At 46.7% G+C, this 26,413-nt stretch overlaps 1 protein-coding gene across 4 annotated transcripts in view; it reads left to right on the plus strand.

The window, feature by feature from the left end:
- The first annotated feature begins 3,855 nt into the window (after positions 1-3,855).
- GRIK4 (glutamate ionotropic receptor kainate type subunit 4) overlaps positions 3,856-26,413 on the plus strand; it is a 498,627-nt gene continuing 476,069 nt past the window's right edge. For 3 of the 4 annotated variants that reach the window (XM_081172490.1, XM_081172492.1, XM_081172493.1), the window contains exon 1: positions 3,856-4,010. The gene's annotated coding sequence lies outside the window, so the exon portion shown is untranslated. Of the gene's footprint in view, positions 4,011-5,039; positions 5,122-26,413 lie in introns of those variants that run through there. The other variant, XM_081172491.1, reaches the window with a different exon arrangement.

Raw genomic sequence — 26,413 nt, forward strand, 5'->3', positions numbered from 1 at the left:
CCCTCCAAATTGTAGAATAGGCCTATTCATGTTTCAAGCAGACTAGCCTTCAGCCAATCAGATTTGAGTGGAATAAGAGTCTCCCCTCTGCAGACCACTTTCCCCACTCAATGTATGACCAAGAATTTCTACCTAGTCAGCCAATCAGAAGTGTAATTTTACAATCCTCTCTCATTATCTAAAAGAACCCAGTTCCCCACTATTAGAGGGTATTAGTATTACACATTTAACCCTTTACATGACTCCACATATATTGCCTCTAAACAAAATCCTGTTCCATTAAACACCTTTTCTTAATGCATGCACACAGGTGATCTTTTTACATTTCCACATAGTTTTTGCATGCACAACACCTGCATTTCCAATGAGCTTAAAACAAGTTGTGCCATCTTAACCATCTGCTCTTTTTTATAGAAGTCGTTTTCTAAATGAATATAGGTCTCCAAGGCTTTAGCAGGTCACAGGGGGACGGGGGCGGTAAGTATGCTAAATTATACTCTTTGGGGTGTTTAGATGCAGAGATATCCATGGCACACAAACTGGCCAGAATTGCAGTCTTTAATTGGCTTTATACAGAGCCTTACATCACTAGCTGTTGTACATCATCAGCTAGAAAGTGTACAGATTTGCAGTAGAAGTAATGGCCTATGTGCACACATTTCCTAATTGGGTAGATGGAGTAATGTTGGTATGTCATTAGGGTGACAGAGAAATTCCCTCTCCTAGACAACTAGGGATGAGCAGGAACAATGTCCCCCTGTGAGACTTTGTAAAGAGTGGAAATCAACGTGCAAAACCCTAGTACCACTCAACCACTTTGGTCTGCAGAACTGTGTACCTATTTTGCATCTCTAAGAAATCAGTCTTTTAGTGTGCAATACTTTAGAACTCTTTGCCTAGTACCCATCTCCACTGTACAGTGGTACCTCGGGTTACGTATGCTTTAGGTTACATATGCTTCAGGTTACAGACTCCGCTAGCCCAGAAATAGTACCTCGGGTTAAGAACTTTGCTTCAGGATGAGAACAGAAATTGCATGGCAGCAGCAGGAGGCTCCATTAGCTAAAGTGGTGCTTCAGGTTAAGATCAGTTTCAGGTTAAGAACGGACCTCCGGAACGAATTAAGTACGTAACCAGAGGTACCACTGTACCCCTGCCAAGAATTGTTTTTGTTTGTTCAAGCCTACCCAGAGATGTAGAATGCTGAGCTGTGTTTTGATCTGCTTTTAGCTCATTGTTGATTTTAATTATTTTTTGAACATTTAAAATAGTTTTTAGCTGCTTTTATCAACAATATTGTTGTTTTATTCTTTCTCTACATGGCTTTGAGGCTTTGCTTTGTTTTTTTGTTTTGTTTTTTACAATCAAGTCGCATATAAATTTTTATAAATAAATAAAAGAATACCTGGTCTTTCTAAGCCAGGGCTAAGCAACCTGCGGCCCTCCAGATATTGCTGCACAACAACTCCCATCACCCCTGACTTTTGGCCATGCTGGATGTAGCAGATGAAAGTTGGAGTCCAGCAACATCTGTGGGGCCACATGTCCCTCCCCCCCACTCAAGGTGTTTCCCCATCTTCATTCAGGGCCGACCTACTCATGAGGTGACCACCTCATGCGGCAGGATCCACAGGGGCAGCAGATCCCCAAGTAGATCTTTTTTCCATCCTTTTATATCTTCATCCATTCTTCCTTGCTGGTGAGGAGTGGTGCCCTTTTGTGATTCTCCTCGGGTACCAAATTGTCTTGGGCTGGCCCTGCCTGCATCCCATTCCATCCTTCAGCAGCATCCTTAGGAGAACTTTCTTTCTGACCAGCAGGGGGCACCCGCAGGCTGCTCATCTTCCCCATATTTCCTGGAGGGGTGACCGAACGCTGGATGAAGTCGAAAGGGGCAGCTGGGGGTTCGGATGCCTCTCTTAGGTGCTGCTATGTCCACAATGGGGGTGGGGTGGGGTGGGGTTACATAGGTGGAATCTCCTCTCCTTCACAATAAATGACAGAAGAAATAGCTCGTTTCCCCCGTTTCACAACTGACCTCTTCAAATTTCAATTCCTTCCCTCTCCCTGTCGCTTTCCTTGGCAGAACCTTACTTCCCACCCCCAACCATAGCACTTTTAAGAGCAGCGTAACAGGCAGAAATTCGGCAGGACATTTTCTCCACCGCTCCATCATGCTGTATGAAAGCTACACTGGCTGCACTTTTGCTCCGCGTTCCATGGTCCCCCGGTAAAGACACAGAAGTCCTTTAAAAAGCGTGGCAGCATCTGCGTTATATTGTGTTAGGTGCGTTTTCCACGTTCCCCCCTCCGCTGCATCCCTATAACATCTGGGAAGAGGCCTTCGGATTAAACCTTCTCTTTTACCGCGTAGCGTTTCAAGGCAGAGACACCAACACTCTCGAATCTCAACACCCCCGCTTTGCTCCTCTTCTGTCCATTACTGCTTCCACACTGCCCCCTTTCCTCCCATCACGGTTGCCACATTTCCTGGCCGCTCCGGCTCCTCTGCTTATCACAACAGCCAGAACCTTAGCAGGAGGATGCTCCACTCTCCTTTTATCTCCCTCGTTCTCAGGGACACTGGGCTTCATCCTGCATTGGGTGCCTCCGCCTCCCCCCAAAATATTTCCCATCTTCTGCTAGCAACCTTATTGGCAGCTGACTTGAGACTCACCCCAGTATTAGTCCCATGACATGTCTAATAACACACACACACATTATTTCGATTCCGCAAATCTCTTTATCCACCCCCGCCCATCGCCCCAATATTCAGGGTTTGCCCCCTATTTCTCACTGCGAACATCCTCTTGTTCCCCATATGCCTCACCCCAATTGGTAGCTCTCTGCAGAAAGATCCTCTTATCTTTCTGCATTACACCCCAATAATATTACTGGGCCCTGTGCTCCAGAAGTTATTATGGTTAAGGCTGTGCTGATCTCCCTTTCTATAGATGTTTGCAGCAGTGGTGGCTGGTGTCCACTGAGGCTGCCGGGGCGGAAGGCAGAGCGCCCAACAGTAGGTGGAACCAGATCTAGTGACAGGCAAGAGACAGAGCCAATGGCAGGCAGAGGCAACTAGTTCTTGCTTTGCAGCCGATCGCCTCCTTGCTGAGCTCTGCAAGGGGCAACACCGCAGCTGTGTGCAAACTCTGCTTTCCTCTGCGCCCAGTGCGCTCCCAACGCTGGTTCGGGATCCGGTGTGTGCATATGATGGTTGCCACAATCCCTATGTATCCTGTCTCTGTCCTAGCGGTTTTTAAAAAGATAAACTACTGCATTTCGATGGGCTTTGCCCCTGGCTGTGCCACCCTCCATCCAAGTTGAGAAAAACACACAACCTCGCTGAGTTTTAAGCCGGTGACATGTACCCAACCAGGGAGTGAGGAGGAGGAGGAACTGACAGCCCGGGCCACCCTCAGGACTGGCTAGAAGTGAAAAGGCTGGCAGGTGGGAGCCAGCTAACAGCAGACTGGCGTGGGGTGGGGCGGTGCCCCATATGCCCTACCAGGCAAGCCTGCACTGGTTTGCCCTGCTTCCATCCTGTTATTATTCGGCCCCCCCCCCCTTTTACTGATCTCAGTTTGACATCATTACGCGTTTCGTCCGGCAACCGAACACATGATGTAATAATTCGAACGTGCTGTTTTGCTTTGGGTGCCTAATTTTATTTTAGAAATCTGGCACCATATTTCTAACCACACACACATAAACACTTGCATCCTAACCCCTCTCTCTCCCCGCCACGTTCGAACGCCCTGCACCCGGGATTTTTCTGGCACCTTGCGCTTCCTCCGCTCGCCACCAGGGGGCGCCCTTGGGCTCGTTCTCTCCCGGTGCTCCTTGGACGCGGTTTCGCCGCCGCCGCCGGATCGCAGCGCGACGCTTCTGCGAGCCCCAGCAGCTGCAACAAGCCGCCTCATCTCCCCGGCTGCAGCGAGTGCGTGTGTCGGGGGAAGCAAAACCTGAGCCGGCCAGCCTGCAGATCCCAGCCCGGGAGAGCCACTCAGGTAGGAGAAGCCTGCACTGCTGCTGCTGCTAGAAGCGCCCCGCCTCCGGTTCAGCTGCAGCCCGGCGCCCGCCGAGCTCGGCTTCCCCCCTGGCCAGAGAGAGAGCCGCGGCAATCGCTTCTCTCTGGACCCGCCGCAAGCGGAGCCAACCGGGCAGAGCCTGCTGCGCTTCCATCTTGCACCTCCAGGGGTAACAAGAGGGTGGTTGGGGTGGGGGTGGCTTGGCTCCTTTCGCTCCCCGAGCCCTCTTACCCTCGGACTCCTGGGTCCTATCTATTCAAGAGAGAGACTCCCCCCTCCCCGATCCGGGATGCTTCCCCCCCTCTCCCTTTAAGGAAGGATGCCACAGGACCCCTTTTCCCTCTGAGAGGTCTAAACCGTGCCGTCCTTTCTTAGGGGAAGCCCGGAAGGCGCCGACGAGCTCTCATCTTCCAGGACTCCTAGGGACCCGGGCTTTGGGGGGGGGTAGCCCCATCTTTTTCGGGGCGCCCTCTGCAATCCAGGACTCTACCGCCGCTCCCCTCCTCCCCGCCCCATGCGCCCAGATAAGGATGGCAGTTGGTCCTCAGTTTCCTAAACTTAGTTCCTCCCGACCCATCTCGGGGTGCCCTTCAGCTTCTTGGGCTCCCGTGCCCCCCAGGAATAAGGGGCCGCGCTCTCCTTCTATGCCTCTGGTCGGTTTCAGTGGGCGACTTCCCCTATTCATTGGTCCTTGCCCTTCCTCCTTGGCCAGAATGCCCACTTCGCTATATTGGGTCCCAGTCTCCTTTTTGGGGAGCGAAGATGATTTCCCCCCATTCCTCTCTCTCCCCCCGCATTGTGACACCCCTTTTCTGATTCCCTTCAAACTCTGCCTCCATGCTTCTGGGGGCTCACGTCCCCTGAAGAGCTTCCGTGCTGCTGGTGATTAAATCTCCTCATCGGCAGGGAGCGAGGAACTCAACATCACACTTGTGTGTGTATCCACAAAATGGTTGTGTAGCGTGGTGGCTGGCGGAGGCGGCGGCGGGGGGGGGGGGAGAGAACTCCAGAGACCGTATGCGTGGAGGTTGCTGTGATCCTCTGTTTTGAAAGGCTGGGGAGGCGAAGAGGCAGCTGAGGAACGCCAAGGGTGGGTCTCTGGAGTGTATAAAATGACTAAGATCGTTCTTTGTGTGCGTGAGAGAGAAAGTGAGATAATACACCTGTTTGTAAGGAGAAATGGAATAGGCACCGTGGCTTGTTGTTACTTCTTCCTAGAGGGGGAGAAAGTGCTGAAAGGGGAAAGTAGTTGCCGTGGCATGGAAAGTAAAATGTGGGGAGAGAGGAAGGAAGGAAGGAAGGAAGGAAGGAAGGAAGGAGGTGTTGAGACGATGGATGCTTTGCAGTGGGTATCAATGCTTGGGAGGGGTAGGTGTTTTTTGGGAGCGATGGCTGGTGCAAGAGGGTGGAAGGGGGGCAGTGGGGAGGTGTTGGGGGGGACGACGACGAGTGATGGATACCTTGAAGGAACAGGATGGAGCACAGTGGTGGCAGGTGGGTGGAGAAGGAGATGACAGCCTGGGAGATGGATGGGCAGCTTAAGGGAGGAGGGATGGATGGATTGCTTAGATAAGTTATGTTCAATTTCTCAAAACATGCCTTAAATGACTTCTATGCATTTTGTTCTTGGGGGCGGAGGTGGGGGAGTTGATGAAATCTCCCAGGTCCCTGGGAGCTGTTTCCTGCTCTTGCGATGCTTTCAAGAGCAGGCCTTGGGGGGGGGGGAATGTCACCTTGTCCTCATTCAGGCTTCGGAGGAGAGGCTGGCTGAATGGGAGACGGGGGCATCTTTTCTCACCGAACCATAGTGTTGTCTGCGCAGATGCACAACCCATTCATCATTTGAATCATGTTGCATTTTTCTGTTTACCGTTTGCAAATGCCGCCGTTGTCATTGCATCTGTTAGTTCCTCAAGATGCTACGCTTGGGTCTTCTGTCTTGACTGGAAAGAAACTGGGTCCTTGTTTGCCTGGGTCAAAACTCGAGGGAAGAGACTAGTGGCTCCCTGGGTAGCTCAAATAGTGAGGCTATTACTTCAAAGTATGCATTTCTTTTCACAAAGTTGTCTTGCAATATGTAACTAGGATGGGCAGAAAGGCAACGTTCAGTCTGGATGAGACGGTTGTGGTGGCAAGGTGCAATCAAAACTCAGAAGAGTGTATGGGCAGTTGTTTTAGTACTCTCAGATGGGGCAACGTCTTTTCATTCAGAAAAAAATTAGGCATGAGTATGAAACCCAAGTTATTGCATTGCTGGGAGGCTTAGTAAGGGCAGCAGACTAGATGGATGAGTTACACAGCTTCTTATTGGCTTGCAGCCTAACACAGTCAAGCACATCAGATGCCGAACATTGTTGGGGAGGAAGGAGAACAAAATCTGAATCACAAGGCTCTCCTTTTGTTACTAGCTGCTGCTCAAAGGAGTAAGTGCTCCCCAAACTAATAATTTTGGAGCATCTCTCCCCCACCCGAAGCCCTGCCTGACTTGTGCATAGAGATGACTAGTGATGCTAGACACTTGCAAATCACTTGGGAACATGAGTTTGCATAGACTAGGAAATAGAATTAAGCTGGGAGTCAACTGGGTGTAAATAGTTTTTTTTAATCAATGAATGCCCTGTTCTGTGTATATGTGATATGTTATCAGAGCCTGTTGGTACAATCAGAACAGAAACATCCCTGGTGGCTTTCCAGGGCTGAGCTGATGATGGTAGAACTAATGCCTGAAAGTGGGGTCCAGTTTCACTGGGATAATCCCAAATAATGGTACCTATCTATATATTAGGGATGCGGGTGGCTCTGTGGGTTAAACCACTGAGCCTAAGACTTGCCGATCAGAAGGTCAGCGGTTTGAATCCCCGCAATGGGGTGAGCTCCAGTTGCTCGGTCCCTGTTCCTGCCAACCTAGCAGTTCAAAAGCACCTCAAAGTGCAAGTAGATAAATAGGTACCAATCCAGTGGGAAGGTAAACGGCGTTTCCATGCGCTGCTCTGGTTTGCCAGAAGTGGCTTAGTCATGGTGGCCACATGACCCGGAAGCTGTACGCCGGCTCCCTTGGCCCATAAAGCGAGATGAGCACCGCAACCCCAGAGTCGGTCACAACTGGACCTAATGGTCAGGGGTCTCTTTACCTTTATCTATATATTGTTTTTTCTCCAAAGAGCTCAAGGTATGGTTCTCTTCTCCCTTCCCATTTTAGCCTCACAACAACCCTGTGAGGTAGGCTAAGCTGGGGAAGAATAACTGGCCCAGTGTTGCTTAGTGACAAGCACCTGTGGGAGGGATGCAAGAGAGAGAAGAAACCTTTTAATTGTTTTTGTTTCAGACGGGGCTTGACGTGCCCAGTGGGTTCTGAGAAGACTTCTATCCCTCTTTGGGGGTTGATCCAGCGTTGGACCTTAGGGGTCTCAAATTTCTGTGGCCCCAATCCACCTCTCATGCTCCATTCTAAATCATAGTTGTGGCATCCCAGGCAGCGCCCCTGAGACTCCACACCCAGTGCAGCTGAATTGGTCCTAGTCCCCTAAATCTGCCCCTGTCTGATTTCAGCACTAGTTTCTTTGCTCAGGGGCTTCAGTCTCCTACCTGGAATTTTTGAGCATCCCTTACCACATTGACTGGGCACTGCATGGTCAATCTTTGCCTGAGTGGCAAGGAGGGGGCAACAGGGTGGTCCTCTGCCCGGATCAACTACCCACCTCTGGTATGCCTTGCCCATCAACCTGTCCCTGCCCATGGCCAACCACGTGCCCCTGGGAATAGCTCCACATTCAGGCCAGGAAGGGGAGGGCCATTCCATCCCCTGCTTTGTATGCACAACATCTGGAACTAGCTCACAGGTAGGCAGCTCCTGAATGCAGAGGCTCCATTAGCCATTGTGAACAGTAAAGGTTTAGTCCCCCATGAACAATTTGTATAGAGAGTTTCAGATGTTCAAAGCGCTTTCATGCCACAATGGTCCTGTTTGGCGTCCCTAAGGCCAAGTGGAGAGCTGAGATTTGAATCCAGAGCCTCTGTGCGAACAGAAACCCATTGGTTCTTTGCTGCAAATACTTTGCACTTCCTCCTCATCCATTGGCTTTATTGTTTTCCCAAACCGGGCAGCAGGATTTGTCCTTCAAGGTTGCGACCCTTGGGAAAGTTAATCTCGTATGCACACGTTACACAGCTGAGCCTTTGTTTGATTCCCACTCTTTTCTCCAGTTCCTGCGGAGAAGGTAGTTCAGTTGCCAGGCGGAGACCTGGAGCTGCCTCCCAGCTGTTGGCAGGAGGTGGCAGGCGTTTGCCCACTGTCTCTCTCAGCCATGAAATGATGGTCAGAGACCAGCATTTGAATGCAACTTTCTGGGGTGAAGCCCTGGCGAGTGGCGCCTGGGATCAAAAGATGCTCAGAAGAGGTGTTCTGTTTTGCCATGTGCATGGTAGTAAAAATAGATTGTGTAGAGGAGAAATGGGTGGGGTGGAGAACCACAGGAGGCTGTCTAAGACAAAGGCAGACCGTTGGTCCATCTAACTCTGTAGGGTCAACACTGTCTGGCAGCAGTCTCTCTCAGCCCTCCCTCAAGATGCCGGGGATTGAATTGGAGACCTTTTGCATGCAAAGCTGATGCTTTTCTTATAAGCTACAACCCTTCCCTTAAGATATGGGAAACTGTCTGAACAATCCTAATACTTAATGACGTGCAGTGTCTAAAAGATTGGTGAAAATATCTATCTAAGTTTATCTGGAGAGGGAAGAAATCTAGGATAAAACAGAAGGTTCTCACTGATACGAAAGACAGAGGATGTTTTGCACTCCCAGATTTGGAATTGTATTTTGAAGCTGCCTGCCTGTGTTGGATAAAAGACTGGATATTGCTAGAAAATACACAGCTGCTAGATTTGCAGGCTCATGATGTCAAACACACCTGGAACACTTGTATTTGGTATGGCAAAGCGGGAATACGTAGAAGCTTCGCCAACCACGTCATTAGAAAAAACTTAATTAAGATATGGGGAAAATACAAATATTTATTAGAAAACAAAACACCTAGGTGGTTATCCCCAATAGAAGCTGAAGCAAGGAAAAAGTAATAATATGAGTGATAACTGGGGGTGCCTATAATGAATTGTTAGACTTTTCAGAAGGAGAGCCAAAAATGAGAAAGATTGAAGAGATTAAAGAATATGTATTGGATTGGTTAAAATATCATCAAATCAAAATTTAAGGTAGATAAGAAATTGGGATTTGCAGAAAAACCATCACAGTTTGAAAAAAAAAAATACTATGATCCAGAGCTAAAATTTTATCTAAAATGTATAGGATTGGGAAGTGAAAGAAGAATTTGTAAAATCATCTATGATCAAATGGGCACAAGATGTGAGCCATAATATTGATTTAAACCGGTGGGAGCATTTGTGGAAAACAAATTTAAAATTCACTGCTAGTTACACGTTAAAAGAGAACTTTAAAAAAATGTTCCACAGGTGGTAAAGGTAAAGGGACCCCTGACCATTAGGTCCAGTCGCGGATGATTCTGGGGTTGCGGTGCTCATCTCGTTTTATTGGCCGAGGGAGCCGGCGTACAGCTTCTGGGTCATGTGTCCAGCATGACTAAGCCGCTTCTGGCCAACCAGAGCAGCGCACGGAAATGCTGTTTACCACTTGACTCCAAATAAACCAGCTAAAATATTTAGATCTAAAAGTGCCCTGTGTTGGTAATATAAAGAAGCAATTGGCAGATTCATGGTGGCCTTGCAGAATAATAAAAGCATTCTGGGAGATGGTTTATAATGGACTTAAGAAAATGTTTAAAAGGACGTTTCCTAAAAACCCAGAAGCTTTCCTTCTGGGAATAATAACGACAGAAATCCCCCAAAATCACACTACATTATGGATGTATGTGACTGCAGCAGCCCGAACTCTAGTAGCACAAAAGTGGGGAACAGTTGCAGTACCATCAAGAGAAGAACGACACTTTAAAATATTAGAATATATAGAAATTGACAGCATGACAAATAGATTAAGAAATAAAGATGATAAAAATTTCAAAGAAGACTGGACATTATGCATAGATTACATATATGGAAAAAATATTCTAGCAAGAAAATAAGTGTAACAGACTGAAAAAATACTCAGCAGTAGAGTGACAAAGTGGGATAATGTATGGTAATGAAAACAATTTAGTCGAGTAAGAAAACACAGTTTGAAAAGAAATCAGATGGGAAACCAGGGAAAGAGTGGAAGGGGAGTTAAAGTCAAGGTATTTAAGAGTGGAGGAACAAATTATGTTACAATTATTACTCATATACATATGCATTGTATTTAAGTTTTATTATTAATATTATTATTATTACCTTGTGTTTGACTGCAACACAGTATGCATTGATCATATGATTAACATAAAAGCCAAAAGAAGGAGAAGAAGATATGGGAAACTGCTTTATACTGAGGCAGGCCATTCTCTCATCTAACTCAATATTGTCTACACTGACTGGCAGCAGCTCTCCAGGGTTTCAGGTAGCTGAGCTGGGTGTCCCTCTGTTCAGACCGAATTCATAGACTTACAGAATTGTAGAGTTGGAAGGGACCCTGAGGGTCATCTAGACCAACCCCCTCCAATGCAGAAATGTCAACACAGGGGTCCCCATCCATTTTGAAGCCATACGAGACACTGCAAATGTGCTAGCCTGTTTTATTGCTAGGAGGACCAATTGGGTGCTGAAATCTCTCGCTCTTGCCACCCACTTTTCACACCGCTAGTCACAGCAGTGCACCGGGCAGCCTCGGAGGGTTGTGGTAAACAGATAGCTATCGTGGGATTACAGAGGTGAAAGGGAACACCAAAGGTCATCTGGTCCAACCCTTAGATATCCCACCTTTTCCTCCAAGGGGCTAAAGGTGATGTGCAAGGCTTACCCTTCCCCATTTAACCCCCACAACAACCCTGGGAGGTTCAGCTGTGACAGGCAGGGGACTGGCCCAAGGTCACCCAGTGCATTTCATGGCTGAGGTGGGATTTGAACCCTGGTCTCCCAGGTAATAATAATAATAATAATAATAATAATAATAATAATAATAATAATACCCTGTCCATCTGGCTGAGTTTCCCCAGCCACTCTGGGCGGCTCCTAATTGAATATTTAAAACAATACAGCATTAAATATGAAAAACTTCCCTAAACAGGGCTGCCTTCAAATGCCTTTTAAAAGTAGGATGGTTGCTTGACATCTGATGGTAGGGTGTTAGACAGTGCAGGCGCCACTACCGAGAAGGCCCTCTGCCTGGTTCCCTGTAACTTGGCTTCTTGTGGTGAGGGAACCACCAGAAGGCCCTTAGCGCTGGATCTCAGTGTCCAGGCAGAATGGGCAGTCCCTGTTAGAGCGTCTTAGTCCGATACTCTAACCACTACACCACACTGGCTTCCTGACCCTCAGTCAGAATCTCCTTTCCTGTAATTTGAACCCGTCATTTCAGGTCTGGTGCAACAGAGGAGACTTTTGCTCCATCATCTGCGTGACAGTCCTTCAGAAATGTGAAGGTGGCTCTCATATTGCCTCTTAACCATCTAGTGTCCAGACTAAACATACTCAGCTCTTTCAGCCTTTCCTTATAGATCTCTAGGCATCTCACAACCTTTGAGAGCCAGTGTGGTGTAGTGGTTAAGAGCAGTGGACTCGTAATCTGGTGAACGGGGTTTGATTCCCCACTCTTCCACATGCAGCTGCTGGGTGACCTTGGGCTAGTCACACTTCTCTGAAGTCTCTCAGCCCCACTCACCTCACAGAGTGTTTGTTGTGGGGGAGAAAATGTAGCACCCTGCTTGTGGTTAACGCTTAGCTGGAATGAAATATTCAACGCAGCAATAGAGAAATTAAAATAATTATTTATTTGTCAGACAAATAAATGAGAGGCACAGTGGTATATGGTTACCAAGCTCTGGCCTGGCTCCTGCCATTATGGCCAGCCCTTATATCCCCTTAATCCAGCCCCCTTTGCTCCTCCTGTGGCTGCCTCTGTCCAATCAGCCTAGTTGGATTTCCTATTGGCTGATTGCTATATCCAATCCTAAAAGATACACCCACATCCTCCTGTCCTTATATGGAACACAAACAGCTATATATTGTTACATCTATAAATGACAAATAAGTAGTAATATATCTTACATGTGTCTCAACAAGGAATCTTAATTACCAGCTCACCTCTTGCCCTCCCTGCCCTATTGCCTTCTAAAACAAATGGTTAATCTTAAATTTTTATCTTAAACATATGTCAAGGATCTTGAGTTTCACATCAACATTGAAAGATATCCTTCATTTGAAGGTTTCTAAACAAATGTCTGACAGCTAATATATCAGGATAGCATTTGATGGCGTCTTCCTGTCTGGCAGGGGGGCTAAACTGCTGGCTGACTTAATTCCAGGATAAATACAACTCTTCTAGCATTTGTTAAATCCTTTGCATAATTACATTTAAGCCAATATATTTAATACACAACACAGATAGCCTCTTAAAAGGAATAAGGCCTTTTTAAAGTAGAGAGAGAAAGAAAAAAGAACTCAGTTTAAAACAGTTTCAGAAGAAGCCTCCCCCCCTTCAGCAAGCTGCTTTTCCCATTAGCTCTTCCTCAAACTCTCTCAGTTTAAGAAAGATACAGCTTTAAAAAGACTTCCCAAAAAAAGCCTCTCTTTCTGTGTCAGCTAGATGCTTCTCCCCATTTGCCTCTGGCCTTAGAAAATACAGCTCAAGGTTTAAGAGAGGCCCATGGTATCATTTTACTATTTGCCCATTCCTAATTATATTTATCTCTGCCTTTGTTATCTTCTGTAACATGTAGGGTCAGTGTCATTACTCAGTCTGTAATTTCAGCTTTTACGACTTTGAGAATTGCTTTCTGCTATCAATCAAAGGGGGGGCCCCTTGTCTTAGGAGAATGGCCAAGGTTTTCTCTGCCTGGCATGAAACATTTGAAAATCTACTTTTGAAAATCTAAGCCCTCTTTAATATACAAGTCCTGATCAAACATTAATAAAATGCAGGCTTATGCCTGATGCCTCATTCCCCCCTTTCAAGCTCAAGGACCTTCATCCCAAGTGTCCTTGATAGCTTGACCTTCATCATATTCCTGAGGTAAAGCTCTGTATAGGGCCATGATATGAGGTAGAGTTTCATTTGAAACCATCTTGCTAATTGTACTTCTAAAACATGAAATGATACATGGCATCATACATAAAACCATTACCACTACTGTCAAGAAAAACAAGCAAGACAATAGTATCCCTTTGAGTCCTGTGACATTAGGTAACCAATTGGTGAGCCATCCCATATCCCATCCTTCCCATGTTTGTACTGGGACATGTGCTATATTCTCCATCTTTGTGGCCAACACACGGATTGCCTCACCATTATCTGAAATGTTAAAGCAACAGGCATTCCCTGTCAAGTTCAAGACTCCACATAGGCCTCCCTGCTTGGCAAGTACATAATCCATTCCCATTTTCAGCTGCAAAATGGCGGCTCTACTTTCATCCAACTGTTGTGCAATAAGTCTCAAACTCTTGGCCGTTGCATTGGTTACAAGTTCCACTACTGCTTGCAATCGAATTATTCTGTTTAGATTATAAATAGGATCCCGTGCCCCTTGTATGAGCTCACCAGGATTCCAGGAGGCAGGATCATAATAGGCTATAATGCGCTCTGGTGGCCAATCATCAGTACCGCTCCAACTTTGGGTACTTCCTCCTGCTATATGAGAAATATCAGCGTTTCTTCGTGTACGCTTGGCCAAATTAGTGGGCATAATCCACATTGGTGGCAATACCCATCCCAGGAAACAAGTCCCACTCCATTTGGAGGGGAGTTTCTTGTATGCCCATTCTCCACATATCCACCACAACCATCGTGTCTGAGGTCTTTGGTACGTGGAGTACAGAAGGCGAAATAGCAAAAGAGGTAGAGAGTTCACAGTGCAGTATGTTAGATTGCCTTTTTCTGTCACAGTTATGTTCCATACCACTTTCCATGCATGAATAAAAGGAGGTGCACAGGGCAAGGCATCCCGAGTTCGATAGGTAGTATCGTGTGCCCAGGTATTCTTAATATTATCCCAAGTATAGTGACAATGAGAAGAGCCTATCATGGTAGAATCAGCTGCATCTGATGATCTATGTACACAGAATTCCCCTTGTACAGGTATAACTCGTAATGGTTTAGTTGAGTTCCATCCGGGGAAATTCTGTACTTCTGTTTGGTGTGGTATTTCGCTTACCATACCAATGGCATCTAATGGTATCGGTAATAAGGGCATACCTCCCTCTGAATCATCTGGCCCGAGAGAGCAAACAAGGCAATTGGTCCTATTTGCAACATTGGCTACCATTTCAGCTAAACCTACCCACATATTGTGGTCATGGCGGAATCCATATTTAGTCAATTTGGTCAGATTCAAGGACCCTTCCCCTTCCCAAGGGATCAGGATTAATAGAATCATGTTGATGTCTAGCATATGCATTCCTCCCACAAAAGATTACCTTATTGTGATAGCAAATAAATATTAGTCCCAATATAATTCCCCCAGTGACAGAAATGGGGAACCACCAAGACCAAAACATATATCCCGAGGATCCCCAATGAGTAATATCTCTGATAATTGTTCCACAAGGGGGGGGGCAGTCAATCAATTGTGGGGCAGTCAATCAATTGTATAAGAGAATCTTTCCTTTCACAATCGCTGGTTCAGATGCTCCTCAAGCTTCAGGCGTGCGCAGGTCAGCCAGCTTCCAGGTTGTGGCTGCAGCAGGCCGGTCGTCAAATGTTGCCCGTGACCTAGCCCGTTCCCGGTAGGGCTAGATACAGGGGTTTTTGGAGAGAGTCAGTTTAAGAGGATTAGAGGGGTCACCTTTGCACGTCCAACTGCCTTCGGACTTCTTCAAACGGGAGTGATGAATCCAGGGGGTCACCTCAGCTACCTTCACCGCTGTTGGAGTAGAGAGCAAGACGGTGTAAGGTCCACGCCACTTAGGTGCAAGTGGATCACGTTTCCACTCTTTCACCCATACGCTATCGCCAGCCTGGAACTGATGAATCGGCTCGGCAATGCTGCACGGCGTACGCTCGAGGGCCCACCTGTTAAGAGAAACAAAAACACGGGAGAGAGATTGCACTTGTCCCTGTGTCACATGGTCTCCTATTTGTTTAAGATCAGCTGAAATATCCTGAACAAAGGAGGGCGGTCTCCCATACAGGAGCTCAAAAGGTGACAACTTAAGTCTTTTTGTGGGTGCACACCGAACACGAAACAGTGTTATGGGTAACACATCTACCCATCCCAATCCCGTTTCCTGGGTTAATTTTGCCAATTGGGTTTTCAGAGTCCGATTCATTCTTTCAGTTTTCCCTGAACTCTGAGGCCTATAGGCTGCATGCAGTCTCCATTTCACTTGTAGGACTCGACATACTTCTTGTACTACTTGATCAATGAACGCTGGCCCATTGTCACTTCCAATGCATCTAGGTAATCCAAACCTCGGGATCAATTCAGTGAGGAGTCTCTTAGTTACCTCTCGTGCCTTTTCAGTTCGGGTGGGAAAAGCTTCAACCCATCCGGTAAGAGTATCTACAAACACAAGGAGATACTTGAATCCCTTAGAAGGGACCAGCTCTGTGAAGTCCACAATTAGGCTTTCCATGGGGACATATCCCACATGTTGGATTCCAGGAGGTTGTACCGGTCCCTGCCTGGGATTGTTTTTAGCACAAAGAACACATTTCTGTGAAATGCAAGTTGCTAATTGTGATAGATTAATAATATACAACTTCCGACTGAGACTCTCTCTGGTTGCAGTACCGCCAAGGTGAGTAGATTCATGATAATTTCTTACAATTGTGCCTGCTAGATGATGAGGTACATAAATCCTATTGTCTGGCAGGATCATCCAACCGTCCTTCACAACTGCTCCTTCCTGTTCAGCCCACTTCCTCTCTTCTGGGGTATAGTGAGGTTTAACTTCTTCTGGAACTACCTCTGGTATGAGGGCTGCTATAAATCCTCCCACAGGCTTTTGGGCTGCCTCTCGAGCTGCTTTGTCAGCAGCATGATTTCCTCTGGTTATTGGATCCCTTCCTCGTCCATGACCTTTGCAGTGCATTACAGCAATCTGTTCTGGAGCCCATACTGCTTCTAACAGGATTTCTACTTCAGGTCCATATTTCAAGGCCTTCCCGTGGGCTCCTATTAGACCTCTTTCTTTCCATAGAGCACCATGTGCATGCAGGGTTAAGAAGGCATATTTAGAATCAGTATAGATGTTTGCCTTACATCCGGCTGCCAATTGCAGAGCTCTAGTTAAACCTATAAGTTCAGCTTTTTGTGCCGAGGTGCCAGCAGGCAAAGCTTCAGCTTCCACAACTTCCTCATTGGTGACCACAGCATATCCTGCTCGTCTGGCACCTTCATGCAGGTAACTGCTACCATCAGTATAATATACAACATCTGGATTTTTCAATGGTTCATCTTTCAGATCGGGTCTACTGGAATAAACTTCATCCATTATTTGGAGACAATCATGTGATTCTTCATCATCTACCTCTGGTAGGGGCAGCAAAGTCGCTGGATTGAGCATATTCACTACTCGTAGATGAATCCTGGGATTTTCACACAATAGGCCTTGGTACCTAGCCATCCTTGGGTTCGTTAGCCAATAACTACCCTTATATTCCATGAGTGTCAGAACAGCATGAGGTACATTCACATACATCGTCTGGCCGAAGGTAAATTTATCAGCTTCTTTGACAAGGCTTGCAGTGGCCGCTACTGCCCTTAGGCATGGAGGCCATCCTTTTGCTACTGAGTCCAATTGTTTTGACAAATAAGCTACTGGACGGTTCCAACTTCCTAATCTCTGGGTCAGGACTGCCGCTGCAATCCCATTCTGTTCATGTACATACAGCTGAAAGGGTTTTTCCGAATTAGGCAGTCCAAGGGCTGGGGCCTCCATAAGTCGTTGTTTGATAACTAAAAAGGCTTGTTGCTGCTCAGGTCCCCATACGAATGGGTCCTTTTCTGCACCTCGAGTGCTTTCATGTAAGGGTTTGGCCAGACTGCTGAAATCAGGTATCCATAGTCTACAAAACCCTGCTGTTCCCAGGAATCCTCTGAGTTGTTTCCTTGTGGTAGGTTCCTTGATAAGGCAAATAGCTTCTTTCCTCTCTGGCCTCAATGCTCGTTGTTGGTGTGAGATGTCAAAGCCCAAATATTTGACCTTTTCTAAACATAACTGTGCCTTTTTCTGGGAAACTCGGTAGCCAGCTTCCCAGAGCAAGTGGAGCAGTTCCTCTGTACCTTCTTTACAGGTATCAAAATCCTTTGCTGCTAGTATAAGGTCATCTACATATTGCAGAACCACCTTTTCTCCAGGTATTGAGGGGTAACTTGTTAGATCCTTCGCCAAGGCAGTGCCAAATAAAGTTGGGGAATTTTTGAATCCCTGGGGCAATCTCGTCCAGGTTAGCTGGCCTTTTGTTCCTGTCAAAGGGTCTTCCCACTGGAAGGCAAATATAGGTTGGCTCTGTGGTGCCAGCCGGCAACAGAAGAATGCATCTTTCAAGTCCAATACAGTAAAAAAATGTTGCTTCTGGTGGGATCAAACTCAGCAGGGTGTATGGGTTTGGTACATTTGGGTGCAAGGTCTCGATAGCCTGGTTTACGAGCCTCAAGTCCTGCACTGGCCTGTATTCATCTGTCCCAGGTTTTCGAACAGGCAAAAGGGGTGTGTTCCATTCTGATTGGCAGGGCTTAAGCAGACCATATTTTAATAGGCGGTCCAAATGTTTCTGGATGCCCTCTGCTGCTCGCCGGGGTAAAGGATATTGCTTTACAGATACAGGGGTAGCCATAGGTTTTAAGGTTACTACAATTGGAGCTATATTCTTGGCCATTCCTGGTGGGCTATTTTCGGCCCATACTCCTGGTGGCACCTGTAGAGTTCGGAGGAGCTTGTTTAACTCTGTATCCAATGTGGGTTGGACTTGCAGGGCTGACATTAGGCGCCATGATTGTTCCTTAGGTACTGAGAGGGAAATTATTCCTGCTGCCTTTGATGGCAGTTTCATTTCTGGACCTCGAGGAGTGAAGGTGATTTGGGCCTGCAATTTGGACAGCATATCTCTACCTAAGAGAGGTATTGGACACTCAGGTATATACAAAAACTGATGGGTTAAACGATGTCCCCCAATCTGGCATTCCAAAGGTTGGAGGAAAGACCTCTTAGCTGACTGACCAGTGGCACTTTTAATGACTACACTTTTGGATGCCTTTTTCTGCAATAGTTCTGGGAGTACTGAGTATTCAGCCCCAGTATCAATCATAAAGTCTATTAAATGGCTTCCTAATTGGATCGTGACCGTGGGCTCCTGGAAGCCTAACTTTATGGAGTCCGGTCTTTCCTAGTCTTGGGTAAAATCCTCCTCTGCCAGTCCAATGACATTGTCCCTACTCCGTCCTTGTCCAGGTCTCTGATATCTTCCATCTCGGATCATTCCCCGTCCCCGTCCCTGGTTTCTTGGGCCGGAGCCTGGGCCTGGGCCTGGGCGTACTTCTTCCAACCTCAGGGGTTCAGGACACTCCCGCTTCCAATGACCCTCCTTCTTGCAATTCGCACATTGATTCCTTCCCAGTGGTGGATTCCTTCCCCGCCCTCTTCCTCCATTTAAGGGGCGGTAGTCTTGCTTCACTGCTGTGGCTAGCATTACCATCTTTTCCTTCTGCCACTTCTTCTTCTCTTGTTTCTCAGCCTCATCCCTATTCCGATAAACTCGGCGTGCAATGGCCATAATTTGGCTCATCAGCATCCCTTCCCATCCTTCGGATTTCTGAATTTTCTTACGAATGTCAGAAGCGCACTGGGCCACAAATGTAGCAGTAATCATTCTGCTGTTTTCAGGGGCTTCAGGGTCAAAAGGAGTCCATATACGATAGGCTTCTTGCAGCCTCTCTAAAAAGTCTCCTGGACTCTCATTTGGTTTCTGTTCTACTTCTGAGACTTTAGACATATTAGTGGGCTTCTGGCATGCCCTGCGGATACCTTGCACAAGCGTCTGGCGGTAGGTGGTAAGTCTGGCCAGGTGAATTACATTGTTTGGATCCCAATTAGGATCTTCCAAGGGAAAGTTGTCTTGGAGATGACGGTCAATATTATAAATATTTCCCACTCTGGCCTGCTCACGCAAATATATCTGTGCCTTTTCAATTATGTCTCTCCTTTCCTCAGTGGTGAACAGAGTATTCAGGAGCTGGCGGCAATCTGTCCAAGTAGGACTATGAGTATGTATTATTGAAGTCACCAAGTCCATCATAGCCTGAGGTTTTTCTGCAAAAGATGGGGTGTGTGTTTTCCAATTCATCAGATCTGTAGTCGTGAATGGAATATATTGCAGGGTCGAAGTTCGAGGTGGCCGTGGTCCGAGTTGCCCGTTAACCAGCACAGGCTCCTCAAGTGCATCAAATACTCTTCTGAGAGGGGCTACTACGTGATCTTTCTCTTCGCCTTGCTCTAGGGGCCTCAAATCATAGGGGATGGTATTTGTCCCAAGGCGTTCTTTTAGCAGCTTTATACGCCTGGCTGTATTGCTTGCTGACCGATTAAGGTCTCCCTGTAACTTCTGTAATAATTCTCTAGGACTTGGATGTACAGGGGTTTGGGGTAGGCAATCAGTTGTTTCACTAAAAGAGACTGTAGATGGAGTTCTACTGGGACTCACAGATGGAATAACCACTTCTGCTTGGGCTTTATTATAGGCCTCCAATGCCTCCTGAAGATATTTATCATAATCTATCAAGGAATCAAGTTCTGTGACTCCAGCCCCATTATTCATTCCACTTTCTTGCCTTGGGGTTACAACTGGTGGAGTGTTTGGATTAGGCTCCCTTCGATGTGGAGCATAAGGTGGAGGTGGAAGCAGCTCTTCCTCTGGTCCCTCAAAAATGGGTTTGAGTTTATTTGGCAAGATTCCTTTCCTAGCTTCGGCTTTTACAGCCAATAATTTGCATCGTTGGACTTTGCATTCCCTTATCCATGGAGGATTTTTATTTAATGTGCTCAGCCAGGAATCTATATATGAAAATTGTTCTGGGCACCCTCCAATTTCTTTGGCGATGTTAGACCAAAGTTTGCTTACTAAATTTATATCAAAGGTTCCTTGAGATGGCCATTCAGTATTTTGCTTCGGCCACTCTAATTCACATAACGTTCTCAGGCGCTCTGGCGTCATTTTGACTCCATACGCCCCTGAGAAGGCTTTCTTAAAATTATTTAACATACATTCAAGAGGTGTATTTTCCCCTTTTGAACCCCCAACTCCCATTGTATGGCCCTGTGAAGTATCCACTCAGTCACTCACACACACGCTTCGTGGGTTTCCTTGCCCAGATGGAGTCGCCTCACTGGGAACCGAAGTACTACCCACTCCACACTCAGGTCAGCTACAGATTGCTCTGTACTTTCTCACACATACAATGCGTTAGATACTTCACCACACACTACCTCCCATTCTTCCCTTTTCCCCCACCAGATCACCATCTGATGTATCCAACCACCTAGCGTACTCAGTTCCCACTTACTGAGACGCAGAAGTTTGATCAAGACTTCTCTTCCTCCCAATTAATTGGAGGGCCAAAAATCCCTTTGTGCACTTACCCCTGGTTGGTTCCGTTTCCCCCCGGTCCGTCGCCGCCAGTGAGCAGGGTATCAGACAGACGAGACTTCTGCGTTCCCCCTGGAAAAATTTACCAGTACGCGCTTGGGTAAGCAGTTTAGAGATCCTCTCTCTTGTACCCTGCTCAGTAGAGCGAAGGGGCTGCGTTCCAGCAGACCACTTATCCGAGTCACAGGAGCACCATAAAATGTAGCACCCTGCTTGTGGTTAACGCTTAGCTGGAATGAAATATTCAACGCAGCAATAGAGAAATTAAAATAATTATTTATTTGTCAGACAAATAAATGAGAGGCACAGTGGTATATGGTTACCAAGCTCTGGCCTGGCTCCTGCCATTATGGCCAGCCCTTATATCCCCTTAATCCAGCCCCCTTTGCTCCTCCTGTGGCTGCCTCTGTCCAATCAGCCTAGTTGGATTTCCTATTGGCTGATTGCTATATCCAATCCTAAAAGATACACCCACATCCTCCTGTCCTTATATGGAACACAAACAGCTATATATTGTTACATCTATAAATGACAAATAAGTAGTAATATATCTTACATGTGTCTCAACAAGGAATCTTAATTACCAGCTCACCTCTTGCCCTCCCTGCCCTATTGCCTTCTAAAACAAATGGTTAATCTTAAATTTTTATCTTAAACATATGTCAAGGATCTTGAGTTTCACATCAACATTGAAAGATATCCTTCATTTGAAGGTTTCTAAACAAATGTCTGACAGCTAATATATCAGGATAGCATTTGATGGCGTCTTCCTGTCTGGCAGGGGGGCTAAACTGCTGGCTGACTTAATTCCAGGATAAATACAACTCTTCTAGCATTTGTTAAATCCTTTGCATAATTACATTTAAGCCAATATATTTAATACACAACACAGATAGCCTCTTAAAAGGAATAAGGCCTTTTTAAAGTAGAGAGAGAAAGAAAAAAAGAACTCAGTTTAAAACAGTTTCAGAAGAAGCCTCCCCCCCTTCAGCAAGCTGCTTTTCCCATTAGCTCTTCCTCAAACTCTCTCAGTTTAAGAAAGATACAGCTTTAAAAAGACTTCCCAAAAAAAGCCTCTCTTTCTGTGTCAGCTAGATGCTTCTCCCCATTTGCCTCTGGCCTTAGAAAATACAGCTCAAGGTTTAAGAGAGGCCCATGGTATCATTTTACTATTTGCCCATTCCTAATTATATTTATCTCTGCCTTTGTTATCTTCTGTAACATGTAGGGTCAGTGTCATTACTCAGTCTGTAATTTCAGCTTTTACGACTTTGAGAATTGCTTTCTGCTATCAATCAAAGGGGGGGCCCCTTGTCTTAGGAGAATGGCCAAGGTTTTCTCTGCCTGGCATGAAACATTTGAAAATCTACTTTTGAAAATCTAAGCCCTCTTTAATATACAAGTCCTGATCAAACATTAATAAAATGCAGGCTTATGCCTGATGCCTCAGAAGGAAAAAGGAGATTGTTAGCTGCTTTGAGACTCCTGAGGGCAGTGATAAAGTGGGATATCGACTCCAAACTCTTCTTTGTTGCTCTTCTCTGAATATATTCTAATTTGTCCCCAAGTACCCAGAACAGGGACGTGGGTGGCGCTGTGGGTAAAACGTCAGTGCCTAGGACTTGCTGATCGCAAGGTCGGCGGTTTGAATCCCCGCGGCGGGGTGAGCTCCTGTCGTTCGGTCCCAGCTCCTGCCCACCTAGCAGTTCAAAAGCACCCCTAAGTGCAAGTAGACAAATAGGTACCGCTTTATAGCGGGAAGGTAAACGGCGTTTCCGTGTTCTGCGCTGGCTCGCCAGATGCCGCATAGTCACGCTGGCCACGTGACCCGGAAGTGTCTCTGGGCAGCGCTGGCTCCCGGACTCCTGAGCGAGATGAGCGCGCAACCCTAGAGTCGGACACGACTGGCCCGTACGGGCAGGGGTACCTTTACCTTTTTACCCAGAACAGGGACACAGGTGGCGCTGTGGGTTAAAGCACAGAGCCTAGGGCTTGCCAATCAGAAGGTTGGCGTTTCGAATCCCCGCGACGGGGTGAGCTCCCGTTGTTCGGTCACTGCTCCTGCCAACCTAGCAGTTTGAAAGCACGTCAAAGTGCAAGTAGATAAATAGGTACCGCTCCGGCGGGAAGGTAAACGGCACTTCCGTGCACTGCTCTGGTTCACCAGAAGCGGCTTGGTCATGTTGGCCACATGACCCAGAAGCTGCACGCCGGCTCCCTTGGCCAATAAAACGAGATGAGTGCCGCAATCGCAGACTCATCCACGACTGGACCTAACGATCAGGTGTCTCTTTACCTCTTTACCCAGAATGCGGAACTACCTTATACTTACTCAAACTGTTGATCCATCCAGCTCCATATTTCCTGCACTGGCTGGCAGCAGCTCTTCAGGGTTTTAGGCAGGGTCTGCCCTAGCCCTACCTGGAGATGCCAGGGATTGAACCAGGGATTTTCTGCCTACAAAGCAGGTATCTTGAGGTACGGCCCCTCCACAGAACTCCAGGTGAGGTCTGACTAAAGCAGAATAAACTGGTACCCTTGCTCCTCATGTTCTCATCATCCCTCAGGGTCCCTTCCAAGTCTATAATTCTGTGATTCAAAAATTCTATGTTCTGGCCTCTATAGTTCTGTTGATGCTGCCTAGTAATGCATTAGCCTTTTGGGGATGACTCATCCTTGGAAAAGGTCTATATTTGCTTAGTGATATGAGTATAATGGCACCAAAGTTTCCCCCGTCCAGATCAAAATTCCAGTCCGCCCCAGATGACATAATCTAGAATAAATATGTCTGTTCTGGTCCTGTTTTCCCTATTACTCATCCCTTTGCATTTCAGCCTTGCTCTCAAAACAAATGAATTTAGATTGAATGTTAACAATTGTGCCGTCTTTAAGGCTGAGAAGAATCCCAATGTCACCCAGACCCTGGCTGGATGATTAATAATAATAATAATAATAATAATAATAATAATAATAATAATGTCACCCATATGACTGGGTTACCCCAGCCACTCTGGGCAGCTTCCAACAAATTAAAACACAGTAAGATGTCAAACAGGGATGCAGGTGGCGCTGTGGGTTAAACCACAGAGTCTAGGATTTGCCAATCAGAAGCTCGGCGGTTCGAATCCCTATGACGGGGTGAGCTCCCGTTGCTTGGTCCCTGCTCCTGCCAACCTAGCAGTTCGAAAGCACGGCAGGAAGGTAAACGGTGTTTCCGAGCGCTGCTCTGGTTTGCCAGAAGCGGCTTAGTCATGCTGGCCACATGACCCGGAAGCTGTACGCCAGCTCCCTCGGCCAATAAAGCGAGATGAGCACCGCAACCCCAGAGTCAGTCACGACTGGACCTAATGGTCAGGGGTCCCTTTACCTTTACCTTAAGATGTCAAACATTAAAATATTTCCAATGCAGGGCTGCCTTCAGATGTCTTCTAAAAGTCAGTTGTTTATTTCATTGACATCTGGGCGGGCACAGCCTTTGGACCCAAATAGATCCTTGGCAAATCAGTCCAGGATGGCAGGGTAGACAATATGGGGCCCTCCATTATATGCTGTTGGACCACAGCTCCCTTCATCCCTCAGCATTGGCCCAGCTGGCTGGGGCTGATGGGAGTTGGAGTCCAACGGCATCCGAAAAACACCGTGTCTTGGTGGAAAAGTAAGGGCTTTCAGTTGGCCAGGAAAGTACTCGGGAGACAAGACTCCCACGATTTCTTGCAATGTAAAAAACTTGGCTAAAAGTGGATAGTTTTGCTTTTTTTAAAAAAATGAAATGAATTAAGCATATTTGCATATATTTAATTAGCTCTTTCCTTCTGCTTCCATGATTCCACGGCTCTTGTGCAACTGATAAAATATTTTTTGGCAAGGGAATGGAATGACAGAAAAGGGCAGGGAGGTGTCCACAAGTTCCTCTTCTGCGTGAATTAACTTGGAGCGTTTTCGAAATCTGTGTTTAAAAACAAAACGGAACCTTGTCACTTCCCTCCCTGGGTCACTTGGGTTGCGTCCAGTGCTTGCCGTATGCAAGAGTAATCCAGTTGAAATTAATAGGCGTGGCTTATTTAGGCTGGGGGTGGCGGGGGGAGGCAAGGTAGAGGGCTGTAATTTTACGAAGGTGAAATATAGTTGTTGGTGCTACCTCTGCTGTTAACAGAGCAGCGGAGAGTCTGACTTTGGACTCCAAAGTGGTCAGGGATGATGGGAGCTGCTGTTCAAAGATATATGTGGGACCACAATTTGCCCACCTCTCAATTCAGTCTCTCTGGTTGAAGCGATTTTATCCTGCTAAATTTGGATTTCCAACCAGGGCCATAGCTAGGGGGTGGTGAGGTGGGCCCCCGCCAGGGGCGCAAAATCAGCTTTAAATTGTCTGATAATAATAATAATAATAATAATAATAATAATAATAATAATAATAATTTATTTACGTATATCCTGCCCATCTGGCTGGGTTTCCCCAGCCACTCTTCCAACAAAGAATAAAAATACAGTGGTACCTCAGGTTACATACGCTTCAGGTTGCATACGCTTCAGGTTACAGACTCCACTAACCCAGAAATAGTGCTTCAGGTTAAGAACTTTGCTTCAGGATGAGAACAGAAATCGTGCTCCGGCGGCGCAGCGGCAGCAGGAGGCCCCATTAGCTAAAGTGGTGCTTCAGGTTAAGAACAGTTTCAGGTTAAGAACGGACCTCCGGAACAAATTAAGTACTTAACCCGAGGTATCACTGTACATTAAAACACCAGTCATTAAAAACTTCCCTAAAGAGGGCTGCCTTCAGATGTCTTCTAAACGTAAGATTGTCCAGAGGCCCTTGGCTCTGGGTGTCAGTGTCCGGGCAGAACGATGGGGGTGGAGATGCTCCTTCAGGTATACTGGGCCGAGTATTATTGCCTCATAAGAAATGGTTTTAAATAGAGGGTGAATTGAATGGGTGGGGGTGGGGGAGGAGAGGCAGAAGGAAGAACTAATTTACCCATGGCTAGGGGGCGCAATCTGGATGGTTCTGCCAGGGGTGCAAGATCACCTAGCTACGGCTCTGTTTCCAACCCATCTCTCCCCCCCTCAGCCCCAAACTCCTAGCTGCCAAGAGGAATTCCCAAGGTTTGTGTGCCTGCTCACTTGCTATAAGTTCCTTGAACTCTTGAAGGATAAAAGAAAGGAGGTCCCTTGCTTTTTCTCAGCCCGTTGGTGGCTATTGAAAAATCTCAGGGCAGTTCGCAGAAAGGATGGCCTTTCTTGGTCTGATCCAGCAGACCAAAGTTTGGTCTGTTCTTAAAGAAAACTGGAGAAAACTCACCAAACTGGGCTTTCGGCAACCATGTCACAAGTGACAATTCAACTGGTGCAGACTTTTTTGGATGGAAAAGCAAAGCATCGCCTGTTGGACTTGTCCCTCTCTCATGCAGCTGCTAACTGGCACAGATAAGCCTTGCCGCAATAAAACGTGGCCCACATAGGAAGCTGTCTTATACAGAACCGGGACAATGGTCCGTGTAGCGCAGTATTGTCTACACTGACTGGCAGCAGCTCTCAAGTTTTCAGGCAGGGGTCTCTCCCAGTCCTAATCAGAGGTGCTGGGTTCCAGCACATGTGCTTAAGCCTGGGATCTTCTGCATGCAAGGCACATGCTCTACCAGTGAACTGGAGCCCTTCCCTACGAATTAGATCTCAACAACTCCATACGTCATTATTAAAATCCTGT

Source organism: Podarcis bocagei, assembly GCF_964188305.1.
Source record: "Podarcis bocagei genome assembly, chromosome: 15".
Lineage (NCBI taxonomy): Eukaryota > Metazoa > Chordata > Lepidosauria > Squamata > Lacertidae > Podarcis > Podarcis bocagei.